Raw genomic sequence first — 22,837 nt, 5'->3', positions numbered from 1 at the left:
CCTCCTGACAAGATGGGTGCAGGGACATGAGCCCCCACACCTGCCTCCTGACAAGATGGGTGCAGGGACATGAGCCCCCACACCTGCCTCCTGACAAGATGGGTGCAGGGACATGAGCCCCACACCTGCCTCCTGACAAGATGGGTGCAGGGACATGAGCCCCACACCTGCCTCCTGACAAGATGGGTGCAGGGACATGAGCCCCACACCTGCCTCCTGACAAGATGGGTGCAGGGACATGAGCCCCACACCTGCCTCCTGACAAGATGGGTGTAGGGACATGAGCTCCCACACCTGCCTCCTGACAAGATGGGTGCAGGGACATGAGCCCCCACACCTACCTCCTGACAAGATGGGTGCAGGGACATGAGCCCCCACACCTGCCTCCTGACAAGATGGGTGCAGGGACATGAGCCCCCACACCTGCCTCCTGTCAAGATGGGTGCAATGACATGAGTCCCCACATCTGCTTCCTGAAAGGCGCATGTAGAAATGTAAGTCCCTGACATCTGCCTCTTGACGCTATGTGCAGAGACAAGAGTACTCTGAATTCCTGTACTCGCTTCCAGTTAAGGCAGATGTGAGAGTGTTAGTCGCATGCACCCTTCAGACAGGGCAGGTGTGCGGTGTCTCACACACCTGTCTCCAGACAAGAATGATGTGAGGAAGAAAACTTTTGAAACCATTCAAAGAATCACTAAAGTAAGAAAATCATTTGCATTTTAGTATTAATAGCCTATCTCAAGAAACACGAAATATACCCAGTCATCACTGCGATATTGTACAAGCAAATATATTTCTAGAGATTCCTCAAACACGACACTAACAAGTGCTGAATAAAGGCCATAATACCGAGGGTGAAATAATTCACTGTTAACGTATCGTTTATCTCTTACCATCATCCTGTCACGGGTGACATGATAACTCCTCGTTAATAGTGAACATTAGTTACTGGTGAGGACATTGGGTAGAGAAAACGAGAATTAGTGAGAGTGTGAAGAACATATACAGTGGACCCTCGACCAGCGATGGCATCGATTAACGATAAATCTGACTAGCGATACATTTTATCGCAAAAATTTTGCCTCGATTAGCGCTAAAAAACTCGACCAACACTATTCGTTCTGTCTGAGACGCGTCCACTTCTGGCCAGTGTTTACAAGCCAGCCAGCCACCGCGGTCGCTTCCAAGCATACAATCGGAACATTTCATATTATCACAGCCTTTTTAGTGATTTCCCCTGCAAAATAAGTCACCATGGGCCCCAAGAAAGCTTCTAGTGCCAACCCTACAGCAAAAAGGGTGAGAATTACTGTGGGTATGAAGAAAGAGATCATTGCTAAGTATGAAAGTGGAGTGTATGTCTCCGAGCTGGCCAGGCTGTACACAAAACCCCAATCAACCATCGCTACTATTGTGGCCAAGAAAACGGCAATCAAGGAAGCTGTTCTTGCCAAAGGTGCAACTATGTTTTCGAAACTGAGATCGCAAGTGTTAGAAGATGTTGAGAGACTGTTATTGGTATGGATAAACGAAAAACAGATAACAGGAGATAGCATCTCTCAAGCGATCATATGTGAAGAGGCTAGAAAGTTGCAAGACGATTTAATTAGAAAAATGCCAGCAACTAGTGGTGATGTGAGTGAATTTAAGGCCAGCAAAGGTTGGTTTGAGAGATTTAAGAATCGTAGTGGCATACATAGTGTGAAAAGGCATGGTGAGGCTGCCAGTTTGGACCAAAAAGCAGCTGAAAAATATGTGCAGAAATTCAAGGAGTACATAGACAGTGAAGGACTGAAACCTGAACAAGTGTTTTATGGTGACACTGACAATGTTGTGAAACACTTTAGGAATGTCATAAAGGAACGGGAGGTACAGGCCTCTATGGGCAGATATGTTGTGCGGCAGAGGTCCAGTGACTCTCAAGCTGGTCCTAGTGGCATTAAAAGAAGGAGGGAAGTAACCCCGAAAAAGGACTTGCCACCTCAAGTCCTAATGGGAGGGGATTCCCCTTCTAAACACTAAGACCATCAACACACTCCCCTCTTCCCATCCCATCAATCATCACCAGATCTTCAATAAAGGTAAGTGTCATGTAACTGTGCATGTCTTCTTCAGTTTATGTTTATTAAAATTAATATTTCATGTGTTAAATTTTTTTTTTCAATACTTTTTGGTGTCTTGCACGGATTAATTTGATTTCCATTATTTCTTATGGGGAAAATTAACTTGACTAACGATTATTCTGACTAACGATGAGCTCTCAGGAACGATTAATAGCGTTAGTCGAGGGTCCACTATATATATATTATGGTGTTTAGCTAAAGGTTGGGAGCTTAGCTTAAGGCAGCGACCACTCTGTTACAACTACTGATGGAATAATAACAAGGATGCAACGCTAAGAATGGAGACTTTCTCAGTCCAATTTAAGGCATATCCTGTGTTTTTTTTTTTTTTTATCCTTTATATTTGTTGATAAAGCCCCTAAGCCGAGTGTTTTGCCTGTCAAGCCAACAGCTTATTTTTATTTCAACAGCTATGAGAAAATATGTCTGAATATGGCGAACTTGTGATGTTTAATCTATGCTAAATAGTCTTAACTAAAGCTAAGCTGGTCTCAGGTATGTTGTGATGGATTAACCTCTGTCAGATTACGTTGTTCTTAACGTGCTTTACTTAGATTGCTAAAATGCTTTTGTTGCAATTTGAAAAAAGTTGTTGCACACCACTGGTAATATGTCTCTTAATCCATGCGATAAAAAATTCCAGAAAATGTGTTTGGTAATACACCGTGGGTTGTTTGACCACTCCCGCTGTAAAACACGACATCCACATAGTTTGGTGTGGGCCAACGACCTGGAAACACGCTATATTTTCTCCTCTCCTCCTTAACGTTTACCCCCTTCCCCGATACCTTCCCTTCCCCTCCGTCTCCTTTCTTCTCCCTCCCTCTCTTCCATTCCCTCCCCATCCCCCGCTACCTCCTCCTTCCGTCTCCTATCCTCCCCTTCCCTCCCCTTCCCCCTACTCTTAACCTAATACCACACAACTCACACTTAGGAAGCCCACTGCAGAGTAAGCCTCAAACTTTATAATTTGCACTGGATTGTTGAAGTGTGTTTATAAGTTATTTAAACGCTGTACAGTACAATGTTTGGCTAAACATCGTAGCGCGGTAAATCCCTCTCCCTCTCAGGCGGGATTGTACAAAATTTTAAAACGTGCTGACCTAATTTTGCATAACTGTTTGAGGTTACAGAGGGTCGAGTCTCAGCTCCTGGCTCGACTTTTTAACTTGCCGTTTTCTGGGCGTACTACCCCTTAGCCTGGTGTGTATGTGTGTGTGTTTCAGGGGTCGAGTCTCAGCTCCTGGTCCCGCCTCTCTGCTGGCCGCTACTGATTTCACTGTCTCCTGGCTGCGTCAGCCCTAGCATACCTATTTTTGAAGCTATGTGAGGATTCTGCCTATACAACCTCGTCATCTATGTCATTCCCCGTCATGACCACACCTCACCACATACACCCATTCATACACATTTTCACGGGCAATTACTCGTTTCCTTCCTGTCAGGTATGTCTTGATCCACTGTAGCGCCTTTCTAATTATTCCAGCCTGCTCCTCTAGCTTTTATACTAGTCTTTTGCACCACTACGCTGAAAGCTTTTCTTCAGTCCAAGAGAATGCAATCTGCCCATCCCTCTCTCTCTCTCCTGCCTTACTTCCGTCACCTTGTAGTAGAACTCCGGTAGGTCTGTGAGATAGTATAACCATCACTAAAGTCGTGCTGGTCGCTATATATGAACCCACTTCTTTTGTGTGTGTTCCACCACTCTTCTGATAAATTTCTACATAGCCTTACATACTATGCGTGTCATTGACACTGTCTAACAATACCTGCCTAGCTTCTCCCTACGAGCCCCGTGAGGGCGGAGACTGTGGCTAGGCCTGGGGACAGTTGGTCCCACAGATGAGGGGGTACTTGTGCCTCCTCCCATGGAAGACTTAGGTCTCGAGACACTCCCCAGATAGGGAGCCAAGGCCGGGTCACCACTACTTGGAAAAAACCCGAGCCGGGAGAATACCGGCGAATAAAAAAAAAAAAAAAAAAAAAAAAAAAAAAAAAAAAAAAAAAAATACCTGTTTGTCTCCTTGAAAATTTGGACTTCATATGTTGTGTTGCACACGTCCGGTGGTTGCTAGTGGCGCACGCAGCACCTGTACTCACCTAATTGTGGTTGCAGGGTTCGAGACTCAGTTCCTGGCCCCGCCTTTTCACTGAGTGTTACTAGGTCCTCTCTTTTCCTGCTCCATAAGCTTTATCATACCTCGTCTTAAAGCTATGTATGGTTCCTGCCTCCACTACCTCACTTGCTAGGCTAATCCACTTCCTGACTACTCTATGACTGAAGAAATACTTCCTAACATTCCTTTGACTCATCTGGGTCTTCAACTTCCAATTGTGACCCCTTCTTTCTGTGTCCCATTTCTGGAACATCTTGTCTCTGTCCACCTTGTCTACTCCACGCAGTATTTTGTATGTTGTTATCATGTCTTTCCCAAACCTCCTATCTTCCAGTGTCGTCAGGTCGATTTCCCTTAACCTTTCTTCGTAGGACATTCCTCTTAGCTCTGGAACTAACCTTGTCGCAAACCTTTGCACTTTCTCTAATTTCTTGACGTGCTTGATCAAGTGTGGGTTCCAAACAGGTGCTGAATACTCCAGTATGGGCCTGACGTACACAGTGTACAGTGTCTTGAACCTGTGTGTGTGTGTGTGTGTGTGTGTGTGTGTGTGTGTGTGTGTGAAATGAAATTTTCACAACGTAGAAAAATAACAGAACACTGCATTTTAAACGTCAAATTCGAACTCACGTCCTCGATTTCACCCAGCTGTCACTTTTCAGTTCTGCCACACCATGAGAAGACTTATAAATCTGAATCTGACTGATAACACACTCTAGTGAGGGCTCCAAGCTCCAGCCAGTCACACACGTACACACAGCCTCACACATCAGGGAGTCGCCAGTATTGATCTTATTTTCCTTCGTGATGTCGTCAATGCAAAAAAGAAAACTTATGAGGTGTACAATAAACAATAAACTTAATGAAGCAACTTAAAATGGTGCAGCAGATACTCATCTCTAAAATAGGACGACGTACAAAATTAGCAAAATGTAAGAGATAGTATGCAAGGCTAGAAGACAATACGTTTTCTTGAGTAGACTATAGGGATGTTCAGACAAATGGTTACTAGAAATAAAAGCCGGGGAGTGCAAAGTTAAGGAATTCGGGAAGGTGAAAAAAAGACAGGAGATTGAGTATAGACTTGGGACAACATACTGCAAATTCCGGACAAGAAAAAGGATCATGTTATAGTAGGAAACACATCGTCTGAGGTCGACATCACCTGAATAACGTCAGGAGCGGATACTCGTCTAGCAAACCTATGCAACGACAATCAGAAATCTTAATGATGAATTATTTAGTACCATGTATGTACTAGAGGCCCGGTGGCCTGGTGGCCCAGTGGCCCGGTGGCCCAGTGGCCCAGTGGCCTGGTGGCTAAAGCTCCCGCTTCACACACGGAGGGCCCGGGTTCGATTCCCGGCGGGTGGAAACATTTCGACACGTTTCCTTACACCTGTTGTCCTGTTCACCTAGCAGCAAATAGGTACCTGGGTGTTAGTCGACTGGTGTGGGTCGCATCTTGGGGGACAAGATTAAGGACCCCAATGGAAATAAGTTAGACAGTCCTCGATGACGCACTGACTTTCTTGGGTTATCCTGGGTAGCTAACCCTCCGGGGTTAAAAATCCGAACGAAATCTTATCTTATCTTATCTTAGAGGCGTCATGCCTGTCATCGACTCTGCAGCTCCAGCATTGAGCACACGATTGCTCAACCACGTGCGTAATGCTAGAGCAAATCCAGAAGCTCGCAATGAGACTTCTTCCTTAGCCTTGTCCTAAGCCCTGGTTTCTGAGCTCTGGTTCCTAAACCCTGGTTTCTGAACCCTGGGTACTGAGTCCTGGGTACTGAGCCGTGTTTCCTAAGCCCTGGGTACTGAGTCCTGGTTCCCGAGCCCTGGGTACTGAGCCCTAGTTCCTGAGCCTTGGGTACTAAGCCCTGGTATCTGAATCCTGGACACTGAGGCCTTGTATCTGAAACCTGGGTATTAAGCCCTAGTTCCTGAGCCTTGGGTGCTGAGACCTAGTTCCTGAGCCCTGGTATCTGAACACTGGGTACTGAGCCCTGGTTCCTGAGCCCTGGTTTCTGAGCCCTGGTTCCTGAGCCCTGATTCCTGAGCCCTGAATACTGAGCCCTGGGTACTGAGCCCTGTTCCCGAGCCCTGGGTACTGAGCCCTGTTCCAGAGCCCTGGGTACTAAACCCTGGTTCCCTAGCTCTGGGTACTGAACCCTGGTTCCCGAGCCCTGGGTATTGAGCCCTAATTCCTGAGCCTTGGGTACAGACCAGAGGAATAGAGCTACACTTCTTCCTAAGACAGAAAGACCAGAGGCGACATGATAACAACCAAGAAAATTCAGAGGACATTATGGAGGGAAGAGGGAGGACCCAGAACGATGAACAAATATGGAAGTGAAAGAAGAAAAATGAATCAGAGGGAAGTTAAAAGACACTTGTTCATCCTGGGGAAAGACAAGAAAGACTTGTTCATCCTGGGGAAAGACGAGAAAGACTTGTTCATCCTGGGGAAAGACAAGAAAGACTTGTTCATCCTGGGGAAAGACGAGAAAGACTTGTTCATCCTGGGGAAAGACAAGAAAGACTTGTTCATCCTGGGGAAAGACAAGAAAGACTTGTTCATCCTGGGGAAAGACAAGAAAGACTTGTTCACCCTGGGGAAAGACAAGAAAGACTTGTTCATCCTGGAGGAAGACAACAGACAGACTTGTTCATCCTGAGGAAAACAACATACAGACTTGTTCACCCTGGGGGAAAACAACAGACAGACTTGTTCACCCTGGGGGAAGACAACAGACAGACTTGTTCACACTGGGGGAAGACAACAGACAGACTTGTTCACACTGGGGGAAGACAACAGACAGACTTGTTCACACTGGGGGAAGACAACAGACAGATTTGTTCACCCTGGGGAAAGACAACAGACAGATTTGTTCACCCTGAGGGAAGACAACATACAGACTTGTTCACCCTGGGGGAAGACAACAGACAGACTTGTTCATCCTGGGGGAAGACAACAGACAGACATGTTCACCCTGGGGGAAGATAACAGACTTGTTCACCCTGGGGGAAGATAACAGACTTGTTCATCCTGGGGGAAGACAACAGACAGACTTGTTCATCCTGGGGGAAGACAACATACAGACTTGTTCACCCTGGGGGAAGACAACATACAGACTTGTTCACCCTGGGGGAAGACAACAGACAGACTTGTTCACCCTGGGGGAAGACAACAGACAGACTTGTTCACCCTGGGGGAAGACAACATACAGACTTGTTCACCCTGGGGGAAGACAACATACAGACTTGTTCACCCTGAGGGAAGACAACATACAGACTTGTTCACCCTGGGGGAAGATAACAGACAGACTTGTTCACCCTGGGGGAAGACAACAGACAGACTTGTTCACCCTGGGGGAAGACAACAGACAGACTTGTTCACCCTGGGGGAAGACAACATACAGACTTGTTCACCCTGGGGGAAGACAACAGACAGACATGTTCACCCTGGGGGAAGACAACAGACAGACTTGTTTACCCTGGGGGAAGACAACAGACAGACATGTTCACCCTGGGGGAAGATAACAGACAGACTTGTTCACCCTGGGGGAAGACAACAGACAGACTTGTTCACCCTGGGGGAAGACAACAGACAGACTTGTTCACCCTGGGGGAAGACAACAGACAGACTTGTTCACCCTGGGGGAAGACAACAGACAGACTTGTTCACCCTGAGGGAAGACAACAGACAGACTTGTTCACCCTGAGGGAAGACAACAGACAGACTTGTTCAACCTGAGGGTGGCAAGGCTGGGATCGGCCTGGGAGAGAAAATGGTGGCAACAGACTGCATACACAGCTTTAAGGACAAGTATGATATTGCAGAAGAGTGGGAAAGGCAGAGCAACTTGGGAAAATTGTTCCAGATAAGAAAAATCGTGGCTAATGTAGTGGCTGTATATTTAACCTGACGAGGATGAGGAACTTGTGACCAATAAATAGAATAAGATGGAGGAGGAGATGCAAAAGAGAGGGTGAGGGGAAGAAGAGTGAGGGGAAGAAGAAGAGTGAGGGGAAGAAGAAGAATGAGGAGAAAAAGAAGAGTGAGGGGAAAAAGAAGAGTGAGGGGAAGAAGAAGAGTGAAGGGAAAAGGAAGAGTGAGGGGAAAAAGAAGAGTAAGGGGAAGAAGAAGAGTGAGGGAAAACGGAAGAGTGAGGGGAAAAAGAAGAGTGAGGGGAAGAAGAGTGAGGGGAAGAAGAAGAGTGAGGGGAAGAAGAAGAGTGAGGGGAAGAAGAGTGAGGGGAAGAAGAAGAGTGAGGGGAAGAAGAGTGAGGGGAAGAAGAAGAATGAGGGGAAAAAGAAGAGTGAGGGGAAAAAGAGGAGTGAGGGGAAGAAGAAGAGTGAGGGGAAAAAGAGTGAGGGGAAAAAGAAGAGTGAGGGAAAAAAGAAGAGTGAGGGGAAGAAGAAGAGTGAAGGGAAAAGGAAGAGTGAGGGGAAAAAGAAGAGTGAGGGGAAAAAGAAGAGTGAGGAGAAAAAGAAGAGTGAGGGGAAGAAGAAGAGTCAGGGGAAAAAGAAGAGTGAGGGAAAAAAAGAGTGAGGGGAAAAAGAAGAGTGAGGGGAAGAAAAGGAGTGAGGGGAAAAGGAAGAGTGAGGGGAAAAGGAAGAGTGAGGGGAAAAAGAAGAGTGAGGGGAAAAGAAGAGTGAGGGGAAAAAGAAGAGTGAGGGGAAAAAGAAGAGTGAGGAGAAAAAGAAGAGTGAGGGGAAGAAGAAGAGTGAGGGGAAGAAGAAGAGTGAGGGGAAAAAGAAGAGTGAGGGGAAGAAGAAGAGTGAGGGAAAAAAGAAGAATGAGAAGAAAAAGAAGTGAGGGGAAAAAGGAAGAGTGAGGAAAAAAGAAGAGTGAGGAAAAAAAGAAGAGTGAAAGAAAAAAGAATGAGGGAAAAAAGAATGAGGGGAAAAAGAAGAATGAGAGAAAAAAGAATGAGGGAAAAAAGAATGAAGGGAAAAAGAAGAGTGAGAGAAAAAAGAATGAGGGAAAAAAGAATGAGGGGAAAAAGAAGAATGAGAGAAAAAAGAATGAGGGAAAAAAATGAGGGGAAAAAGAAAAGTGAGAAAAAAAAGAATGAGGGAAAAAAATGAGGGGAAAAAGAAAAGTGAGAAAAAAAAGAATGAGGGAAAAAAGAATGAAGGGAAAAAGAAGAGTGAGAGAAAAAAGAATGAGGGAAAAAAATGAGGGGAAAAAGAAAAGTGAGAAAAAAAAGAATGAGGGAAAAAAGAATGAAGGGAAAAAGAAGAGTGAGAGAAAAAAGAATGAGGGAAAAAAATGAGGGGAAAAAGAAAAGTGAGAAAAAAAAGAATGAGGGAAAAAAGAATGAAGGGAAAAAGAAGAGTGAGAGAAAAAAGAATGAGGGAAAAAAATGAGGGGAAAAAGAAAAGTGAGAAAAAAAAGAATGAGGGAAAAAGAATGAAGGGAAAAAGAAGAGTGAGAGAAAAAAGAATGAGGGAAAAAAATGAGGAAAAAAAGAAGAGTGAAAGAAAAAAGAATGAGGGAAAAAAGAATGAAGGGAAAAAGAAGAGTGAGAGAAAAAAGAATGAGGGAAAAAAATGAGGGGAAAAAGAAAAGTGAGAAAAAAAAGAATGAGGGAAAAAAGAATGAAGGGAAAAAGAAGAGTGAGGGGAAAATGAGGGGAAAAGAACGGTGAGGGGAAAAAAGAGTTAGGGGAAAAAAGAACGAGGGGAAAAAGAAGAGAGTGAGGAAAGAAAAAAGAAGAGGATGAAGAAAAAAAAGAGAGTGGAGAAAGAGAAAAAAGATGGTTGAGGAAAGAAAAGGAAAGAGATTAGTGAACAAGGAAGGTGGATAACAAATTGGTGATGGAGAGAGAAAAGGAAGAGGAGAGGGAAGAAAAGAGCGAGGAAGAGGGAGGCGAGTAAAGAATGCAAAGTGGCAAAAGAGAGAGGGGTGAGAAAGAAAGGGAATAGAGTAAAACAGAGGGAAATAGGAGGGGGGAAAAGAATGTGGAAGAGAAGGTGAGGAAAAGCGTCAGACTGAATGGTAGAGAAGGAAGGAATTGGAAGAAGATGAAGGATTATAAGGGTAGGGGAGAGAGGGTGGGGAGGTGGGGAGAGAAGGTGGAGAGGTGGGGAGAGATGGTGGGGAGGTGGGGAGAGATGGAGAGGAGGGGAGAGATGGAGAGGTGGGGAGAGAGGGTGGAGAGCTGGGGAGAGATGGTGGGAAGGTGAGAAGAGAGGGTGGGGAAATGGGGAGAGAGGGTGGAGAGGTGGGGAGAGGGGGTGGAGAGGTGGGGAGAGAGGGTGGGGAGGTGGGGAGGGATGGTGGGGAGAGAGGGTGGGGAGGTGGGGAGAGAGGGTGGGGAGGTGGGGAGAGATGGTGGGGAGAGAGGGTGGGGAGGTGGGGAGAGAGGGTGGGGAGGTGGGGAGAGAGGGTGGAGAGGCGGGGAGAGATGGTGAGGAGGTGGGGAGAGATGGTGGTGAGGTGGGGAGAGATGGTGGGTAGGTGGGGAGAGATGGAGAGGTGGGGAGAGAGGGTGGAGAGGTGGGGAGAGAAGGTGGGGAGGAGGGGAGAGAAGGTGGGAAGGAGGGGAGAGAAGGTGGGGAGGAGGGGAGAGAAGGTGGGGAGGAGGGTAGAGAAGGTGGGAAGGAGGGGTGAGAAGGTGGGAAGGAGGGGAGAGAAGGTGGGGAGAGAAGGTGGGGAGGTGGGGAGAGAGGGTGGGGAGGTGGGGAGAGATGGTGGGGAGAGAGGGTGGGGAGGTGGGGAGAGAGGGTGGGGAGGTGGGGAGAGAGGGTGGAGAGGTGGGGAGAGAGGGTGGAGGGGCGGGAAGAGATGGTGAGGAGGTGGGGAAAGATGGTGGAGAGGTGGGGAGAGAGGGTGGGGAGGTGGGGAGAGATGTAGAGGTGGGGAGAGAGGGTGGAGTGGTGGGGAGAGATGGTGGGGAGGTAGGGAGAGATGGTGGGGAGGTGGAGAGAGAGGGTGGGGAGGTGAGGAGAGAGGGTGGAGAGGTGGGGAGAGAGGGTGGAGAGGTGGGAAGAGAGGGTGGGGAGGTGGGGAGAGATGGTGGGGAGGTGGGGAGAGAGAGTGGGGAGGAGGGGAGAGATGGAGAGGTGGGGAGAGATGGTGGGGAGGTGAGAAGAGAGGGTGGGGAAATGGGGAGAGAGGGTGATGAGGTGGGGAGAGAGAGTGGGGAGGTGGGGAGAGATGGAGAGGTGGGGAGAGAATGTGGAGAGGTGAGGAGAGATGGTGGGGAGGTGGGGAGAGAGGGTGGGGAGAGAGGGTGGGGACGTGGGGAGAGAGGGTGGTGACGATGAGGGAGAGAGGGTGGTGAGATGAGGAGAGAGGGTGGTGAGGTAAGGAGAGAGGGTGGGGAGGTGGAGAGAGATGGTGAGGTAAGGAGAGAGGGTGGAGAAGGTGAGGAGAGAGGGTGGGGAGGTGGGGAGAGAGGGTGGTGAGGTGGCGAGAGAGGGTGGAGAGGAGGGGAGAGAGGGTGGAGAGGTGAGGAGGGTGGAGAGGAGGTGAGAGAGGGTGGAGAGGTGAGGAGAGAGGGTGGAGAGGTGGGAAGAGAGAGTGGAGAGGTGAGGAGAGAGGGTGGGAGGTGAGGAGAGAGGGTGGGGTGGTGAGGAGAAAGGGTGGAGAGGTGAGGAGAGAGGATGGAGAGGTGGGGAGAGAGGGTGAAGAGATGAGGAGAGAAGGTGGAGAGATGAGGAGAGAGGGTGGAGAGGTGGGGAGAGAGGGTGGTGACGTGGGGAGAGAGGGTGGAGAGGTGGGGAGAGAGGGTGGTGAGGTGGGAAGAGAGAGTGGTGCGGTGGGGAGAGTGGGTGGAGAGTTGAGGAGAGAGGGTGCAGAGATGGGGAGAGAGGGTGGTGAGGTGGGGAGAGAGGGTGGAGAGGTGGTGAGAGAGGGTGGAGAGATGGGGAGAGAGGGTGGTGAGATGGGGAGAGAGGGTGGATAGGTGGGGAGAGAAGGTGGTGAGGTGGGGAGAGAGGGTGGTGAGGTGGGGAGAGAGAGTGGTGAGGTGGGGAGAGAGGGTGGAGAGTTGGGGAGAGAGGGTGGAGAGGTGGAGAGAGAGGGTGGTGAGGTGGGGAGAGAGGGTGGAGAGGTGGGGAGAGAGGGTGGAGAGGTGGGGAGAGAGGGTGGTGAGGTGGGGAGAGAGGGTGGAGAGGTGGGGAGAGAAGGTGGTGAGGTGGGGAGAGATGGAGAGGTGACGAGAGAGGGTGGTGACGTGGGGAGAGAGGGTGGAGAGGTGAGGAGAGAGGGTGGAGAGGTGAGGAGAGAGGGTGGAGAGGTGAGGATAGAGGGTGGTGAAGTGGGGAGAGAGGATGGAGACGTGGGGAGAGAGGGTGGTGAAGTGGGGAGAGAAGAGTGTGGAGACGTGGGAAGAGTGGAGAGGTGTGGAGAGGTGGAGAGGGTGGAGACGTGAGGGAGGGTTTTGGGGTAGAGGAGGGTGGAGAGGTGATGAGAGAGAGGTGAGAGAGGGTGGTGGAGTGGGGTGGAGAGGGTGGAGATGTGGGAAGAGAGGGTGGGATGTTTGAGGAGAAAGGGTGTGGGTAGAGAGGGTGAAGAGGTGGGGAGAGGGTGAGGAAGAGAAAGAGAGGTGAGAAGAGAGGGTGGAGAGGTGGGGAGAGTGGGGAGGTGGAGAGGGTGGTGGGGTGGGGGAGAGAGGGTGGAGATGTGGGGAGGGTGGAGTGTGGGGACAGAGGGTGGAGAGGTGAGGAGAGAGGGTGGAGAGGTGGGGAGAGAGGGTGGAGAGGTGGGGAGAGAGGGTGGAGATGTGAGGAGAGAGGGTGGTGGGGTGGTGGGGTGGGGGACAGAGGGTGGAGATGTGGGGAGAGAGGGTGGAGAGGTGGGGAGAGAGGGTGGAGAGGTGGGGAGAGAGGGTGGAGAGGTGGGAAGAGAGGGTGGAGAGGTGAGGAGAGATGGTGGGAGGTGAGGAGAGAGGGTGGAGAGGCGAGGAGAAAGGGTGGAGAGGTGAGGAGAGAGGGTGGAGAGATGGGGAGAGAGGGTGGAGAGGTGTGGAGAGAGGGTGGAGAGGTGGGGAGAGATGGTGGGGAGGTGGGGAAAGATGGTGGGGAGGTGGGGAGAGATGGTGGGGAGGTCGGGAGAGAGGGTGGAGAGGTGGGGAGAGAGGGTGGAGAGGTGGGGACAGAGGGTGGGGAGGTGGGGAGAGATGGTGGGGAAGAGAGGGTGGAGAGGTTGGGGAGAGAGGGTGGGGATGTGGTGAGAGAGGGTGGAGAGGTGGGGAGAGAGGGTGGAGGGGCGGGAAGAGATGGTGAGGAGGTGGGGAAAGATGGTTGAGAGGTGGGGAGAGAGGGTGGGGAGGTGGGGAGAGATGTAGAGGTGGGGAGAGAGGATGGAGTGGTGGGGAGAGATGGTGGGGAGGTGGGGATAGATGGTGGGGAGGTGGAGAGAGAGGGTGGGGAGGTGGGGAGAGAGGGTGGAGAGGTGGGGAGAGAGGGAGAGATGGGAAGAGAGGGTGGGGAGGTGGGGAGAGATGGTGGGGAGGTGGAGAGAGAGGGTGGGGTGGTGGGGAGAGAGGGTGGGGAGGTGGTGAGAGAGGGTGGGGACGTAAGGAGAGAGGGTGGTGAGGTGTGGAGAGAGGGTGGGGAGGTGAGGAGAGAGGAGTGAGAGGTGTGGAGAGAGGGTGGAGAGGTGGGGAGAGATGGTGGGGAGGTGGGGAGAGAGGGTGGGGAGATGGGGAGAGAGGGTGGGGAGGTGGGGAGAGAGGGTGGAGAGGTGAGGAGAGAGGGTGGAGAGGTGAGGACGGAGGGTGGAGAGGTGAGGAGGGAGGGTGGAGAGGTGGAAAGAGAGAGTGGAGAGGTGAGGAGAGAGGGTGGTGAGGTGAGGAGAGAGGGTGGGGTGGTGAGGAGAGAGGGTGGAGAGGTGAGGAGAGAGGATGGAGAGGTGTGGAGAGAGGGTGGAGAGGTGAGGAGAGAAGGTGGAGAGGTGAGGAGAGAGGGTGGAGAGGTGGGGAGAGACGGTGGTGAGGTGGGGAGAGAGAGTGGAGAGGTGGGGAGAGAGAGTGGTGAGGTGGGAAGAGAGAGTGGTGAGGTGGGGAGAAGAGAGAGTGGGGAGAGGGGGTGAGGTGGGGAGAGAGGGTGGAGAGGTGGTGAGAGAGGGTGGGGAGGTGGGGAGAGATCGAGAGGTGGGGAGAGAGTGTGGAGAGGTGGGGAGAGATGGTGGGGAGGTGGGGAGAGAGGGTGGGGAGGTGGGGAGAGAGGTTGGAGAGGCGGGGAGAGATGGTGAGGAGGTGGGGGAGAGATGGTGGGGAGGTGGGGAGAGAGGGTGGGGAGGTGGGAGAGAGAGGTTGGCGAGGTGGGGAGAGAGGGGTGGTGAGGTGGGGAGAGAAGGTGGGGAGGTGGGGAGAGATGGAGAGGTGGGGAGAGAGGGTGGAGAAGTGGGGAGAGATGGTGGGGAGGTTGGGAGAGAGAGTGGGGAGGTGGGGAGAGAGGGTGGGGAGGTGGAGAGAGAGGGTGGAGAGGTGAGGAGAGAGGGTGGAGAGGTGAAGAGAGAGGGTGGAGATGTGAGGAGAGAGGGTGGAGAGGTGGGAAGATAGAGTGGAGAGGTGAGGAGAGAGGGTGGGAGGTGAGGAGAGAGGGTGGGGTGGTGAGGAGACAGGGTGGAGAGGTGAGGAGAGAGGATGGAGAGGTGGGGAGAGAGGGTGGAGAGGTGAGGAGAGAAGGTGGAGAGGTGAGGAGAGAGGGAGGAGAGGTGGGGAGAGAGGGTGGTGAGGTGGGGAGAGAGGGTGGAGAGGTGGGGAGAGAGGGTGGAGAGGTGGGGAGAGAGGGTGGTGGTGAAGAGAGAGTGGTGAGGTGGGGAGAGAGGGTGGAGAGGTGGGGAGAGAGGGTGGTGAGGTGGGGAGAGAGGGTGGCTAGGTGGGGGAGAGAGTGGTGAGGGGTGGGGGAGAGAGGGTGGTGAGGTGGGGAGAGAGAGTGGTGAGATATGTGGAGAGGTGCGGAGAGTGGGTGGAGTGGTGTGGAGAGAGGGTGGTGAGGTGTGGAGAAAGTGTGGAGAGGTGGGGAGAGAGGGTGGAGAGGTGGGGAGAGAGGGTGGTGAGCTGGGGAGAGAGGGTGGAGAGGTGGGGAGAGAAGGTGGTGAGGTGGGGAGAGAGAGAGGTGACGAGAGAGGTGGGGAGAGAGGGTGGAGAGCTGTGCGGAGCGAGGGTGGAGAGGTGCGGAGAGAGGGTGGAGCGGCGTGGCTAGAGGGTGGTGAAGTGGGGAGAGAGGATGGAGACGTGGGGAGAGAGGGTGGTGAAGTGGGGAGAGAGGGTGGAGAGGTGGGGAGAGAGGGTGGAGACGTGGGAAGAGGGGGTGGAGAGGTGAGGAGAGAGGGTGGAGAGGTGGAGAGGGTGGAGATGTGAGGAAAGAGGGTTTTGGGGTAGGGGAGAGAGGGTGGAGAGGTGGGGAGAGAGGGTGGAGAGGTGGGGAGAGAGGGTGGAGAGGTGGGTAGAGAGGGTGGAGAGGTGAGGAGAGAGAGGGTGGAGAGGTGGGAAGAGAGGGTGGAGAGGTGAGGAGAGAGGGTGAGACGTGAGGAGAGAGGGTGGTGGGGTGGGGGAGAGAGGGTGGAGAGGTGGGGAGAGAGGGTGGAGAGGTGAGGAGAGAGGGTGGTGGGGTGGGGGACAGAGGGTGGAGATGTGGGGAGAGAGGGTGGAGAGGTGGGGAGAGAGGGTGGAGAGGTGGGGAGAAAGGGTGGAGAGGAGGGTGGAGAGGTGAGAAGAGATGGTGGGAGGTAAGGAGAGAGGGTGGAGAGGTGAGGAGAGAAGGTGGAGAGGCGAGGAGAGAGGGTGGAGAGGTGGGGAGAGAGGGTGGTGAGGTGAGGAGAGAGGGTGGAGAGGTGAGGAGAGAGGGTGGAGAGGTGGGGAGAGAAGGTGGAGAGGCGAGGAGAGAGGGTGGAGAGGTGAGGAGAGAGGGTGGAGAGGTGGGGAGAGAGGGTGGTGAGGTGAGGAGAGAGGGTAGGGAGAAAGGGTGGAGAAGTCGGGAGAGAAGGTGAAAGGTTAGAGAAAGAGAGAGAGTGAAGGGGTATAAAAAGAGGGTGAGGAGGGTTGGGAGAGGGAAGAGAGGGGGAGAAGAGAAGCTCGTGCAGCAGGAAAGGTTGGGGGAAGAGAGAAGAATAAAGAGCGTGTGTTTATGCAAATGTGAAACCAGAAAGGGGAAGAAAAGAAGAAAATTCATGGAAGGGGAAAGGAGAGATATATACTGAGAGAGAGAGAGAGAGAGAGAGAGAGAGAGATGGCGAAGGATTGAAAAGGGACGGGGGGGTTAGAAAGAAAAGGAATGGATTGAATGGAAGGAGAAAGAGAGAGAGAATGGGAGACGAGAGACAGGAGGGGAGGTCACACGGGTGTTTAGACAAGAGAGGAAAACAAGAGGAGATCGTAGGAAGGCAAATGAAGAGATTAAAGAGGCAAGACTCATGTTCCGTCAGTGTTCACCAGCATTCACCTTCACTGACATCATACTCACTCACTGTGGTGTATGTTGCTGAGCAGACGCCATGACACCGGCCATGTTCGTCACACACTCACTATCGCCACTTCTTCGTTCGTCTTCACCCTAAGCTCATCCTCACTTCTAGGCTCATCTTCACCCTAAGCTCATCTTCACAATAAGCTCATCTTCACTTCTAGACTCATCTTCACCCTAAGCTCATCTTTACTTCTAGACTCATCTTCACCCTAAGCTCATCTTCACTTCTAGGCTCATCTTCGCTCTAAGCTCATCTTCACTTCTAGGCTCATCTTCACCCTAAGCTCACCTTTACTTCTAGGCTCATCTTCACTCTAAGCTCATCTTCACTTCTAGACTCATCTTCACCCTAAGCTCATCTTTACTTCTAGGCTCATCTTCACCCTAAGCTCATCTTCACTTCTAGACTCATCTTCACCCTAAGCTCATCTTTACTTCTAGGCTCATCTTCACCCTAAGCTCATCTTTACTTCTAGACTCATCTTCACCCTAAGCTCATCTTCACTTCTAGGCTCATCTTCACTCTAAGCTCATCTTCACTTCTAGACTCATCTTCACCCTCAGCTCATCTTTACTTCTAGACTCATCTTCACCCTAAGCTCATCTTCACCCTAAGCTTATATACATTTCTGGGCTCATATTCACCCTAAACTCATCTTTACTTCTAGACTCATCTTCACCCTAAGCTCATCTTCACTTCTAGACTCATCTTCACCCTAAGCTCATCTTCACTTCTAGGCTCATCTTCACCCTAAGCTCATCTACATTTCTGGGTTCATCTTGGCCCTAAGCTCATCTTCACTTCTAGGCTCATCTTCACCCTAAGCTTATCTTCACTTCTTGACTCATCTTCACCCTAAGCTCATCTTTACTTCTAGGCTCATCTTCACCCTAAGCTCATCTTCACTTCTAGGCTCATCTTCACCCTAAGCTCATCTTCACTTCTAGGCTAATCTTCATCCTAAATTCATCTTCAACACGTAACCTCAGCATGATCACCCGCAAGATTCACCTTCCTCACACATTCCCTCATCTTCAGTAGCAGCTGTATACATCACACGGAAGGAAAACCAAAGACCATCTAAGATTTAAATCCGAGAGGTCCAACAAAGTGCAGGCTACAATTTACATCTTTTCCTTTACAATAAACACCGTTTATAACCAAACACAGGAAGTGTAGATTGTTAAGTCGGCGTCTAGAAGTAATCACAAGACGCTGACCGTAAACAAAGCAGAGGATGAACAATAAAATGGTATAAAATACCGACAGGTTGTTAGGTAAGACACATATGCAACAGTTAGGTATCTTTATTGTTCCAGACTATGGAACAATACTCTTCTCCAGACTGAGGGACTGACCACCTCAAAACTTCAAGGGTGATGGACTGATTACATCGTCTTCAAGTCTCTTCTGCTTCTTTCAACTTTGCTGTACTCGACTGAAGAAGCCTACTGTGTAGGCGAAACGTTTCTGAATAAAGATACCTAACTGTTGCATATGTGTCTTACCTAACAAGGCAGAGGATACAAGGAGATTAACAAAAATGTGTTTAATCAGAGATGAGCGATGGGGCGAGATATCTTCTGACTTGCTGCAGTTCACAATGGATCAAGATAGGTATTCCTCGCTTTCCTGTCTCGATGCACCACTTTTGACTAGACGTATTTCGGTCGCTGCGAGTTCCGAGAAGGTATCCTCCTCATCTCACGTAAGCGCAACTCTACCACAATGCGCGTAATGTGCACATGTATTCCTGTACGTATACATATTTTTAAATGTATACTTGTGTGTTTACATGGGCAGATTTACAGTATGCTAATGCAGATATATATATATATATATATATATATATATATATATATATATATATATATATATATATATATATATATATATATATATATATATATATATATATATATATATATATATATCTATATATATATGTCGTGCCGAATATGTAAAACTGGTCAATTAGCAAGAACTCATTTAAAATTAAGTCCTTTCTGAAATTTTCTTTTATACGTTTAAATATATATTTTTCCATTAATGTTAATGTAAAAAAAATTAATTTTGCACCAAAAGAATCTTAGAAAACTTACCTAACCTTATTATAACAAGAGCAATTTATTTTAGCCTAACCCAACTAAATATATTTTAGATTTGTTTACAGTAATTTAATACTAAACAAACACAGTGAAATATATTTTTTTCGTTAAGTTCAGAATGATTTTGGCGAAATTATTTCATACACAAATTTTCACTTGTCCTATATGGCAAGATGAGCGTTGCTATTTAAGCCAAGATCGCAAGTTCTGCCTATTCGGCACGACATATATATATATATATATATATATATATATATATATATATATATATATATATATATATATATATATATATATATATATATATATATATATATATATATATATATGTATATATATATATATATATATATATATATATATATATATATATATATATATATATATATATATATATATATATATATATATATATATATATATATATATATTATCACACTGGCCGATTCCCACCAAGGCAGGGTGACCCGAAAAAGAAAAACTTTCACCATCATTCGCTCCATCACTGTCTTGCCAGAAGGGTGCTTTACACTACAGTTTTTAAACTGCAACATTAACACCCCTCCTTCAGAGTGCAGGCACTGTACTTCCCATCTCTAGGACTCAAGTCCGGCCTGCCGGTTTCCCTGAACCCCTTCATAAATGTTACTTTGCTCACACTACAACAGCACGTCAAGTATTAAAAACCATTTGTCTCCATTCACTCCTATCAAACACGCTCACGCATGCCTGCTGGAAGTCCAAGCTCCTCGCACACAAAACCTCCTTTACCCCCTCCCTCCAGCCTTTCCTAGGCCGACCCCTACCCCGCCTTCCTTCCACTACAGACTGATACACTCTTGAAGTCACTCTGTTTCTCTCCATTCTCTCTACATGTCCGAACCACCTCAACAACCCTTCCTCAGCCCTCTGGACAACAGTTTTGGTAATCCCGCACCTCCTCCTAACTTCCAAACTACGAATTCTCTGCATTATATTCACACCACACATTGGTCTCAGACATGACATCTCCACTGCCTCCAGCCTTCTTCTCGCTGCAACATTCATCACCCATGCTTCACACCCATATAAGAGCGTTGGTAAAACTATGCTCTCATACATTCCCCTCTTTGCCTCCAAGGACAAAGTTCTTTGTCTCCACAGACTCCTAAGTGCACCACTCACCCTTTTCCCCTCATCAATTCTATGATTCACCTCATCTTTCATAGACCCATCCGCTGACACGTCCACTCCCAAATATCTGAATACATTCACCTCCTCCATACTCTCTCCTTCCAATCTGATATCCAATCTTTCATCACCTAATCTTTTTGTTATCCTCATAACCTTACTCTTTCCTGTATTCACTTTTAATTTTCTTCTTTTGCATACCCTACCAAATTCATCCACCAATCTCTGCAACTTCTCTTCAGAATCTCCCAAGAGCACAGTGTCATCAGCAAAGAGCAACTGTGACAACTCCCACTTTATGTGTGATTCTTTATCTTTTAACTCCACGCCTCTTGCCAAGACCCTCGCATTTACTTCTCTTACAACCCCATCTATAAATATATTAAACAACCACGGTGACATCGCACATCCTTGTACAAGGCCTACTTTTACTGGGAAATAATTTCCCTCTTTCCTACATACTCTAACTTGAGCCACACTATCCTCGTAAAAACTCTTCACTGCTTTCAGTAACCTACCTCCTATACCATACACCTGCAACATCTGCCACATTGCCCCCCTATCCACCCTGTCATACGCCTTTTCCAAATCCATAAATGCCACAAAAACCTCTTTAGCCTTATCTAAATACTGTTCACTTATATGTTTCACTGTAAACACCTGGTCCACACACCCCCTACCTTTCCTAAAGCCTCCTTGTTCATCTGCTATCCTATTCTCCGTCTTACTCTTAATTCTTTCAATAATAACTCTACCATACACTTTACCAGGTATACTCAACAGACTTATCCCCCTATAATTTTTGCACTCTCTTTTGTCCCCTTTGCCTTTATACAAAGGAACTATGCATGCTCTCTGTCAATCCCTAGGTACCTTACCCTCTTCCATACATTTATTAAATAATTGCACCAACCACTCCAAAACTATATCCCCACCTGCTTTTAACATTTCTATCTTTATCCCATCAATCCCGGCTGCCTTACCCCCTTTCATTTTACCTACTGCCTCACGAACTTCCCCCACACTCACAACTGGCTCTTCCTCACTCCTACAAGATGTTATTCCTCCTTGCCCTATACACGAAATCACAGCTTCCCTATCTTCATCAACATTTAACAATTCCTCAAAATATTCCCTCCATGTTCCCAATACCTCTAACTCTCCATTTAATAACTCTCCTCTCCTATTTTTAACTGACAAATCCATTTGTTCTCTAGGCTTCCTTAACTTGTTAATCTCACTCCAAAACTTTTTCTTATTTTCAACAAAATTTGTTGATAACATCTCACCCACTCTCTCATTTGCTCTCTTTTTACATTGCTTCACCATATATATATATATATATATACATAACTACTCTTCATTATAAAATACAGGACCAAGGCTGTGGAAAACACCATCAAAGTGGATATCGACTTTCTTTATTAATGTTTCTGATGTATTATTATCATCAGTCACCAGGACCTAACATATATTACAATAAAATCAGTGCACTGTTTATAGTACAATTAAAATTCTGTTTAAAAGAAGAAGTACTTTCACGTAGCTTAGACTTGATGTTAACACATTTAACACTAGACTACCCGAGACTTAACAGGGTAAGGACAAATGTTTCCTGACGCTGATCTTAGTCATATGATGATCCTCAGCTGGATTTTTTGGTCATTTGACCGAGGCCTTCCGCTGGCTTACCCGTTCACCCCTTTAAAAATTATGATTATAATTAAGCCATTGAGACTTAATAATTTTTGAGGCCTAATTAAATTCTATTTTAATGGATAAAGTAAACAGAGTAATATTATGTAAAATTCTTTGAAATATGAACTAAATGGAGTCTTTGATATTATACAAATATACACGATTTTTAAGATTTTTTTTTAAGAGCATGTTAGCTATAGTAATATTAATATACTTTTTAGAATACTTTTGTTTACCCTCAAAATCTTATATTTTTGGAACTAGAGCAAAAAGAAAGATAAGATTCAACAGTATATCTTTTATCCTATAATTATCAGATTTTAATGTAAATTTGGTGAAATCAATGTAATGGTCGTAATCACGTACAGACAGAACTAAGTACTGTTTACTTTGTCTTTTCTGACACCCCTTTTGTGTGTTTATACCCACGCTTATTGAAACGCTTTTGTTTTCCGTACATATACTGCCTCTGGACACTGCTTGCAAGGGAGAAAGTTCACACTGCTTGCAAGGGAGAAAGTTCACACTGCTGTCAACGTGCCACTGGGTTGATAAAGCTGGGCTCACCTGGAGTCAATCAAGCTCACGTAATATCTAGAAAGCTCATTTAATATTGCCTGGGCTAACCTGGCCTTAATTAAGCCACCTTAATTATGCAGACTCTCATAATATTACCTAGCCTTACCTAGCATCATTTAGGCTCAGCTTATTTATGTAAATTAAATGTTACCTGGATTTACCTTTGTTCAGCTAATCTCACCTGAAGTAAGACCACCTCAGATTACACGGGTTTAATTGATGCCAGCTCACCTGGCGTTAAACTCACGTGATGTCACGTATGATCAATGTTATCTGGGCTCACCTGGTTTAGTTAAAGTCACGTGATGTCACATAAGATCACTTAAAATTACCTGGTCTCACCTGACTTCATAAAAAGAAATCATTGCTGGGAACATTTAGCTTTAATCAGAATGATGAAATAGGTTTAATTCGCGTCATCACTGCAACAGCAGCAGTGAAGGCCACTCACTGCACACCCTCCTATTGTTTTTTCAGTAACGAAATTTCTAGATTAGTAAAATTAGTAATTGGCAGAGCGAAACGTTGAACGTAAACAAGACGCAAGTGGAGCAGAGCATTTATTTTGGAAACGTTACTCTCAATAGAATCTTTGTCAGTTCATT

The 22,837-nt window shown here is 47.9% G+C and overlaps 1 protein-coding gene across 1 annotated transcript in view; it reads right to left on the bottom strand.

Moving 5' to 3' along the window:
- Positions 1–22,837, bottom strand: part of LOC128686269 (uncharacterized) — a 632,744-nt gene that overhangs the window by 606,230 nt on the left and 3,677 nt on the right. The gene's annotated exons all lie outside the window — the stretch shown is intronic.

The sequence above is a fragment of the Cherax quadricarinatus genome, chromosome 17 (assembly GCF_038502225.1).
Source record: "Cherax quadricarinatus isolate ZL_2023a chromosome 17, ASM3850222v1, whole genome shotgun sequence".
Lineage (NCBI taxonomy): Eukaryota > Metazoa > Arthropoda > Malacostraca > Decapoda > Parastacidae > Cherax > Cherax quadricarinatus.
The sequence above is the reverse complement of the archived record's forward strand: the minus strand, read 5'-3'. Positions and strand labels throughout refer to the sequence as shown.